The sequence below is a fragment of the Peromyscus maniculatus genome, chromosome 5 (assembly GCF_049852395.1).
Source record: "Peromyscus maniculatus bairdii isolate BWxNUB_F1_BW_parent chromosome 5, HU_Pman_BW_mat_3.1, whole genome shotgun sequence".
Taxonomy (NCBI): Eukaryota; Metazoa; Chordata; class Mammalia; order Rodentia; family Cricetidae; genus Peromyscus; species Peromyscus maniculatus.
The window spans coordinates 67,173,770-67,182,759 of record NC_134856.1 but is presented as its reverse complement, the minus strand read 5'-3'; the positions used below and the strand labels follow the sequence as shown (position 1 = coordinate 67,182,759).

The 8,990-nt window shown below is 42.4% G+C and overlaps 1 long non-coding RNA gene across 1 annotated transcript; it reads left to right on the top strand.

Moving 5' to 3' along the window:
* The first annotated feature begins 6,774 nt into the window (after window positions 1-6,774).
* LOC143273164 (uncharacterized) lies at window positions 6,775-7,596 on the top strand. The gene is made up of 2 exons (XR_013051071.1): window positions 6,775-7,079; window positions 7,154-7,596. It is a non-coding gene; the product is annotated as an uncharacterized LOC143273164 (long non-coding RNA).
* Window positions 7,597-8,990: the final 1,394 nt, after the last annotated feature.

Sequence of the window (8,990 nt, the reverse complement as noted above, 5' to 3'; positions counted from 1 at the left end):
TAACTCTCTCAGGACTTGACAATTAACCCAAAAAATTTTCTTTTCAGATTCCCTAAAGATGTCTTTGCCCCCAGAAAGCAGGAAGTAATTTTAAGAAAACGACGCCCACATTCCCAAGAGGTGGGTGGGTGTTTTTTTGGTCATATAATGAGTTATGGATATTGTCATTGTTTGCAATGGTTGGTTACAAGTTGTTCACTGTTAATGGTCAGGAAAAAAAAGCTAAACAAAGGAGATTAGATTCAGGGTTCTTGTTTTAAAAAAAAGGAAAAGAAAAAAGAGGATATAGATAAGAGGTAGATTATTGAATCTACTCTGAAAAAAAAGATAGAAATAATAAAAGGGTAGATTATTGAACTTACTCTAAAAAGAAAAAAGGGAAGATATAGAAATATTAAGATAAAAGGTAGATTTTTTTTAAAAAGGGAAGATATAGAAATGATAAAAGGTAGACATTTGAATCAACTCAGAAAAGAAAAAAGAGAGACTATGGATATGATAAGATAAAATGTAGATTATTGAATCCACTTTTAAAAAGGAACTACTTGTTTTAAATGTTTTACATTGGATTGGATTTTTGTATATTCTATACAAATTTTGTATTAGACTCACCAAAATAGGATAAATAATGAAATTTTTTGTCTGAATTTGTCAAATGTTAATGGACTGGACATTGTTAATTTATATAATGCAGTTTTTTGTCTGAATCTGTCAAATGTCAATGGACTAGACATCATTAGTGTAATTCTTGACTGTATATATTATATATACTTATTGTATATACTTTATCTTGTATTAGTTATAAGCTTCGTTTATTATTTAGACAAAAAGGGGAAATGTGGTGATATTGTGTCCCCCCCAGTATATTGTGCACCCTAATAAACTTATCTGGGGTCAGAGAACAGAAAAGCTACTAGATAGACATAGAGGCCAGAAAAAGGTGGCACACACACCTTTAATCCTAGCTTTCCAGAGGCAGAGATCCATCCGGATCTCTGTGAGTTCAAAGCTACACTGGAAACAGCCAAGCATGGTGACACATACCTTTAATCCCAGGAAGTGATGGCAGGAAGCAGAAAAGTATATAAGGCATGAGGACCAGGAACTAGAGTATTTTAAGCTTTTAGGCTTTTAGCAGCAATTCAACTGAGATCCATTCGGATGAGGACTCAGAGACTTCCAGTTTGAGGAAACAATCAGCTGAGGAATTGGCGAGGTGAGGTAAGCTGTGGCTTGTTCTGCTTCTCTGATCTTTCAGTGTTCACCCCGATATCTGGCTTCCAAGTTTTTTTGTTAATAAGACCCTTTAAGACTCGTGCTACAATTATGCTTATATAACTTGACATTATGGGACACCATGTGTACTGGTGAGTTTTAACTTTCAACTGACATGACCTAGAATCACCTAGGAAGAGTCTTAATGAGTAATTATTCAGATCAGTCTGGCCTGTGAGCATGTTTGTGGGAGACTGTTAATTGGTATGGGAAGACCCAGCCCACTGTGGGCAACACCATTCCTTAGGCAAAGGGCCTTGAACCGTACAATACAGGAGAAAGCTAGATGAAAGTAAACAAGAGGGCATCACAGGCACACTCATTTCTCCCCGACCTTCACTATAGATGTGATGTGACTCCAGCTTGAGATCCTGCTTTGACTTCCTTGCAAAGACAGAGTGTAACCTGGACTGTAAGCCAGCCAGATACTCTTTCCTGTATTGTTTTTTTTTTTTTATTTGTCCAGGCAATAGAAATAGAATTAGAAAATGATGTGAAGGGTGTGAAGATTTTCTATTCCATCTTTGCATTCTTTCTATAAACCTATTTTTTTCACATAAAAAATTCTTTTAAAGCTCTTTGAGATTCAGCTTTTTACACCCTTTATTGTTTCCAAATGTTCCTTGATCTAAATGAAGGGATTCCAAGCATAAATGTAAGCCTCTGGTTTTATTTAAAATATAAAGTGTGATTCTCATCTTGTGATTCTAAAACATTGTATGAAATATTTACACACATTTAGAAGTCACTCTTTATTCTCTGATAGCAACTCCATGAGTAGAGAAAACACTGCAGTGAAAGCCCAAGAAACTGTTTATATAAAGCAACAGCGAAGACTTGAAATGACTCTTGAGTTGGAAAATTCTCTGGAAGATACATGGCGGAATCATCATCAATGGATGGTAATTTTGGAATGAGTTGCTGTTGGATGAACATAAGTTGAGATGCTCCCAGCACAACTCTGGCCAGACTGTGCTACAATCATGAAACTCATGAGGCCATGCTTTCATATGGCCTGCCAAGGAAAAGCGATACCTGAGGACATAGAGTCAACAGTTCGTGACTTCCTATCATTGAAAGGAAGTGGAGATGGGGAGATAGCTCAATGATGAGAGCTCTTGCTTCACAAGCACGAAGACCTGAGTTTGGATCTTAGAACCCATATAAAAAGCTGTGTGTGGCCATGTGTGCACCTGTAACCCCAGTGCTGCAGGAGGTAGAGACAGAGGCAGCAATCAGGAAATGGCCTCCACACACATGCCCAAAGGTCAATCTGAAGGATGCAGTTCCTCAACTGACATTTCTTCTTCCCAAAAGTGGGTCAAGTTGATACCAGCCTCTCTAAAACAACAAAACAAAACAAAACAAAACAAAAATAAGCAGACAAACACAGAGAGTGATAGGACAGGACAATGACATCCTGCTCTGGTCTCCATGCACGCATCCCATCAAGTGCACCGGGATACCCATCCCAGTGCAATATGAAAGAGAGGCAGGAGGTGGGTTGAAGGATTCTCTGGACAAGCACAATCTTTCCAAATACAGGGGCTTTACAGAATTAAAAGTATAAAATGTGAGAGAAAATACACAGAAACACCCCCCCCACACACACACACACACCTGCCCACAGGCTCAGCCACATGAACATCTCTGTAACAAGAGTTAAACCTTGGGCCATAGTGTGCTTCCATGCGTTTTTTGCCTATTTTACATCCTGCTAGTTTTTATGTGTTACATGTTTATACAAACAACAAGCAAGTTTAGAATCTTAGTGGATCGGAGAGTGACTAGGAAAGTCCTTGATGTCCTGAGAGCTTTGTATCGGCTCCTGGATGGTCACCTGACAGTGCTAAGCCTGGGATCCTCAGTATTCCCTCATAAATATGTGTGCTCCAACTTTGCTGATCTGTACGTGTTGTGGAATATTTAACTATGTAAAGATGTGTTACATTTGTTTGTGCTGCATTTGTTTAATTATGAAAAGATGTGTTGCTGGTTCCCCTTGCCTGCCTAAGGCACCTGATTGGGCTAATAAAAAGCTGGTTGGCCAATAGCTAGGCAGAGAGGGATAGGTGGGGCTGGCAGGCAGAGAGAATAAGTAGGAGGAGGAATCTAGGCTCAGGAAGAATGAGAAGAGAGGAGAGAACGAGGGAGAAAGAGAGAGATGTCTGGGGCCAGCCAGGCAGCTGCCAGCCAGCAGACACAGAGTAGGATGTACAGAAAGGTTAACAAGCCCCAAGGCAAAAGGTAGATAAAGAAAAACAGGTTAATTTAAGTTAAAAGAGCTAGCCAGGGCAGGGCGGCGGTGGCGCAGACCTTTAATCCCAGCACTAGGGAGGCAGAGCCAATGGATCTCTGTGAGTTTGAAGCCAGCCTGATCTATAGAGTGAGATCCAGGACAGGCACCAAAACTTCACAGAGAAACCCTGTCTCAGAAAAAAAACAAAAACAAAACAAAACCGCTAGCCAGAAATAAGCCTAAGCTAGGCTGAGCATTCAAAACTAATAATAAGTCTCCCTGTCATGATTTGGGAGTTGGTTCATGACATAAAAGAAAAAGCCTGGGATAGTACTATGCCTGATATTCTAGCAGGGATGTTCAAATAAAGTTTAGCCTTGTAATTTGAAATAAAACTGAGAAAATAGTTAAAACAAGGATAAAAATAATCATTCAAAAATACCTCTGTAGTTTTTGGTTGTGAGTCTAGCCATTAATGGCTGAGCCTTCTCTGGAAAAATTATATAATAAATTAAATTATGATATCAAAAATTAAAAATACATTTGTATTTATTCTCTGACAATTTCAAACATGTATAAAATGTATTTTGATCGTAGTCACTCTCCACTCCCCCAACCCTCTTCCAATTTCGTGTTTTGCTTCTTCTTCTTCTTCTTAAAAAATAAAAACTAAAACAAAAGCACCTGAGTCCAATTAGCCCTGCCTGAGTGTGCACACGTGTAGGGCAGTCCACTGGAACATGGCTAAGCTACCAGGCACACATTCCTGAAGAAAACTGTCTCCCTCTACCAGCAGCCATCAACTGCCAATAGCTCCTTGGTTAAGGGGTGAGACCCTAGCTGAAAGAATGTTTGTGGGGAATTGTTAGTTGATATCTTTTGATATAAACATACAATATATTAATTCTTTGAGAATTTCATATATGCGTATGATGTATTTCGATCATATTCATCCCCCTTCTTTCCTCTGACTCCTCCCAGATCCACTGATCACCTTCCTACCCCTCCAAACTTCATGTATTCTTTTGAAAAAATAACCCACGGAGTCCAATTTGTGCTTCCCACACACTTGTGGGTGTAGGGCCATCCACTGGAGTGGCCAACCCCGCAGGGACCACACCCTTAACAAAAAGAGATGGTTTTTCCTCCAGAAGCCATCACCTGCTAACCGGTCCTCAGTTAGGGTCAGGGCTCATGAGGCCGTCCCTGTTCTATGCTACAATGCCGACTGGTTTGTTCTTGTGTGGATCCTGTGCAGGCAGCCACAGCTACCAGAAGTCTAGAAAACAGTGCTTTTCTGCAGTCCTCTTCTACCTTTGGCTCTTACAGTCTTCTACCTCTTCTTCTACTATGGTCCCTGAGCCTCAGGGTGGGGAGGGGGTGATACAACGCCCCATTTGTGACTGAGTGCTCTATAGACACTCATTCTTTGTACTTTGACCAGTTGTTTCTACATTAACTGCCACTCACTGTACAAGGAAAGTTTTCTGAGGTTGGAGAACCGCACTAATCTTTGGATGCACAGATATTAATGTAGATGTTAGTTTGATACTGTATATCCATTCAGCAAAATGATAGTCATAGGTTCACGCCAGGACCTGTGTGCTTGTCAACCATGGGCTCTTCGCCAGATTTATGGTACCAGATATGTGTTTCCTCCTGTGAATCAGGCCTTAAATCCAACCAGCAGTTGATTAACCCTACAACTCTCTTGTGCTATGGTACCCAGAGCATATCTTGCCATTCTGGTTGTTACTGAGCTCGCAGAGTCACTGCTGATTATGACTGTTAGTGACTTTTTCCTCCCAGCAGTTCAGATTTTTGTATTTCACATTTTTAAGGGCAGTGCAAAAATTTCTACCTATATACATAAGAATCATGGAAGAAATTTTAATGAGTTTTATCATGTTCTCAATCTGTAAGAAATATTTAAAATATCATATATTCCAGTTAGTTTGTAATAATGACAACTTGAAGTCCAGAAAATGGATATCTACCAACCTGTAAGATAGCTACAACTAGTGGATGGGACTGAAAACCAGTATAGTAATTTTGTAGTTATGATTTTTTTAATCACTTGAGCTTGAATCTACATATCTTTGGAGGTATACTAAATACAATGACCTCAAAGTCAACAAAAGAAATTGCATCTGATTTTGCTCTGCCACAAAATACAAGACTTTCAGTAACTAAATTCTTAAAATATTGTCTTCATTAAAATATTGTTCATATTTCGTAATGTTAATAATATGTTAATGTTTAATGTGATATGTTAGAGCCCAATGGAACATCTAAACATTACCTGGTTCTTTTGTGTGTTCATATGTATTTGTGGCTGTACCTTTCTGTATATGAGGATATGGAGGCCTGAGGCTTTCATGTCTTCCTCCATTGCTCTCTGCCTTAGTTCTTCAGACAGGGCCTCTCACAGAACCTTGGCCTGGCCACTGTGGCTAGACTGGCTGGGCCAGAGGACCCCGGGACCTTTCTGTCTCTGTCCATCAGCACTGGGGTTACAGGAACACACTGCCACATCCAGGTTTAGGTTGCCCAGTTTTAAACATAGATGCCTGGGATGTGAACTCAGGTCCTCATTTTCCTTTGAGTTATCGCCCAAACCCCAAATATAAAACATTGTAAAAGCAAGAATGTTGGAATATATGCTCAAAGACTATTTATTTTCTTCTTAAAAAAAATTATGGGTAATCTATCATGGAGTCTTCCGTAGAGAGGGAGGGCCTTTTGATCCTTTATGAATCTTACAGAAGAAAATAAATCCAGAAAGAAATAAAAGGGATTCCCTGTGAAGAAAATGTTCCCTCCTAAGGTGTAGCCTTTGTCCTGCTGAGCAAGCCAGGGGTTTAGGGGCTTAGGGGTGCTAGTGGAATGGAAAATTTGCCTTGGCCTAAAGCCACATGTCTGAAGCCCAACCCCAGAGACTCAGTGCCCAGCAGAGACCCAACAGTCTACATTTTTAACAAGCCCAGGACATTGCTATGAAGTGACTCCTCATTCTGAAGAAGATAAGCTGAGTGAGCTCTTCGGAGTTGGTTACTTGCCCAGTGGTGTGTAGTCCCCACCAATCAGAACCCACCATCAAACTTTCCCAGCCCATCTTCCGTCTACCCAGCACTGCCCTTCAATATGTCCCCCAACTCAGATAAAAACTTCCTGTCTGTCTGCTTGGCTAGATCTACGTAGACTGGAGAAAAGTAACTCAGTAGCTCCAATTTCAACGCTTGGGTTAGAAATCGCTCTTCACTTGCAAAGTATCCTTTGAACGTCCTGGTGAGATTAATGGCTGCATAGCTTTATAAAGCTAGAGACAAAGGTTGCTATGGCTTTGTTATAGTTGCTGCGTTGCTAGGAGAACCTCTGTGATAGAATCTGCACTCAACGCAGGCTTCCTTCTCCAGCATGACCTGTCATGTGCAAGGGGGCACTGTGGTGCATGGGGGAAGTGGGACCATAATCACAAGGCCAAGGCCAGGAAGAAGGGACGGTGTCCTCTCAGGTGTTGTGGACTGGAAGACAAGTGCTAAGGTCCCAGATTGGCAGGATTCATGTAACTGGTTCAAGTTGCAAATATTATTCTGGTTTTCCTTTTACTTCTCCAAACAGCTCATTTCTCTGTGACAGCCGTTACATCCAATAGAACAGAGGCGGGACTGATGTGGATCTTAACAGGCAGTGACCAGGACCTGAGCATGATGGACTGGCCTCAGGAACACTCCACATGTGGCAGTGGGAGAGTGGGTTATTTGCTCAAGCATCTAGATGATCAGACCAGCAAAATACAGACAGTGGGGGTCAGAGATGGAGAGCCTGTGTGTATATGGAGGGCAGGTCACCACACGCTGAGATTAAGAACTACATCTACCTCTTCTGGGAATGAGGTTTCGCAAGGTCAGCACTTGTGTCTGGTACAAACGTCCTAGAAAATATGTCTCCGGGGATAATGGCCCACATGGACTTGAGAGCGGGAGGAAGCAAGAAGAATAGAGGGAGACTTGACGTGGCGTTTAGCTTTTTTAACATATTTGAAAACTACTGCCAATGGAAATAAAGCTCCTTATTGGAAACTCTGATACATTTTATTTAACAATATGCCTGCCTTTAGGGGAGTGTGTGTGTGTGTGTGTGTACACATGTTGTATGTGGTGGTGACTGTAGCTTCTAAAGCCTCCCTAAGCTGAATGTGCTTGTCACTTCTGAAGTCTTTCTTCTGGGCACTATAGTAAGGGCTAGCCTGTGGTGACCTGGGTCTGAAGGCTTGGCTGTGTGTTCACATGCCTGTTCCTCCACTTTGAGGAGTTGGAGCTGGGGACAGATGAGGGGGAGGAAATGGTGCTTGCAGAGGCAGCATCCCCTGTAAGTAAAAAATGGGCAGCTCAGAGGAGATCGGGGAAGATTTCCAGGGCAGTGAGAATTTCATTGACAACAGCTTCATGCACTCGTTAGTCTGTCAGGACAGCCAGATTGGCCGGAAGGCGTGGCAGAGGCTCTGGCTGGGAAGTGGAGGTGAAAGGAAGGAATCTGAACAGAAGCTACTTGCCACAAGGGTTCAGGGCCTGAACCTGTCAGAACCTCATTGGCCCAATTTAAGCAGAGCTGTGGAAGCTTTGGTCTATGCCATCACACTGTCTCCAGGATTGGATGCAAGCCTTTGTCCCTCCCTATCGGTTGGTTGAAGAACCTTCTCTGCTGCTTGATGGCATGTGACTGTCCTGTGCAAGGGAAAATGAAGTGCTCACAGGCCTCGGTTTCCCTGCTGAACACCTTTGCACTCTGCAAGGAGAGGGAACTGCTGGCAGAACCCCGTGTTATTTTAGAAGAAGCTCTTGGACTCTTCGGTAACAACGTAGGGACTCCTGATGCAGACCTATTTCTGAGTGTCCCCAGGAGCCTGCGGAAGCCTCCCACAGTGGGGCTGTCCTCTGCTGGCCTCTCGGGAACAGCTGACCATGTCTGGAAGAACAGCTGACCATGTCTGAAACTGGAGTTTTACTGGCTAATGAAACCAAGAAATGCTGGTGGGCCACTCTACAGAGAGGCCACCACAATAACCATGCCACAAGGAAGGCACCCTCCCACCCCTTTCCTGTCATTTGGCAAACGTGATTCATTTCATCCCTTTGCCAACAATGTGAGACATTCAGAACTCTCCACACATGGGGAAGAGTCAGGGATCGGGCTGTGCCTTTATGGTTGTTTCAGTAATATCCAAGAGAGATTTCCACCAGACTAAACAACACTGTTTCCTGTCCAAAGGTTTTATGAGTGTGAATGATCCCTAATCACAACATACTGCAGGCTTTGTTGAGCCTACAGACAACGATGCCATGAATGTGCCAGGCCTGGTATGTCCTGGCTGGGTATATATGGCCAAACCCAAAGACTTCCGGCAAAGTTCTGACCTTCCCAGACCCCCTTTTGCATTAGGCTCCTAGCTTTGAACATCAGATAATGGTGTTCG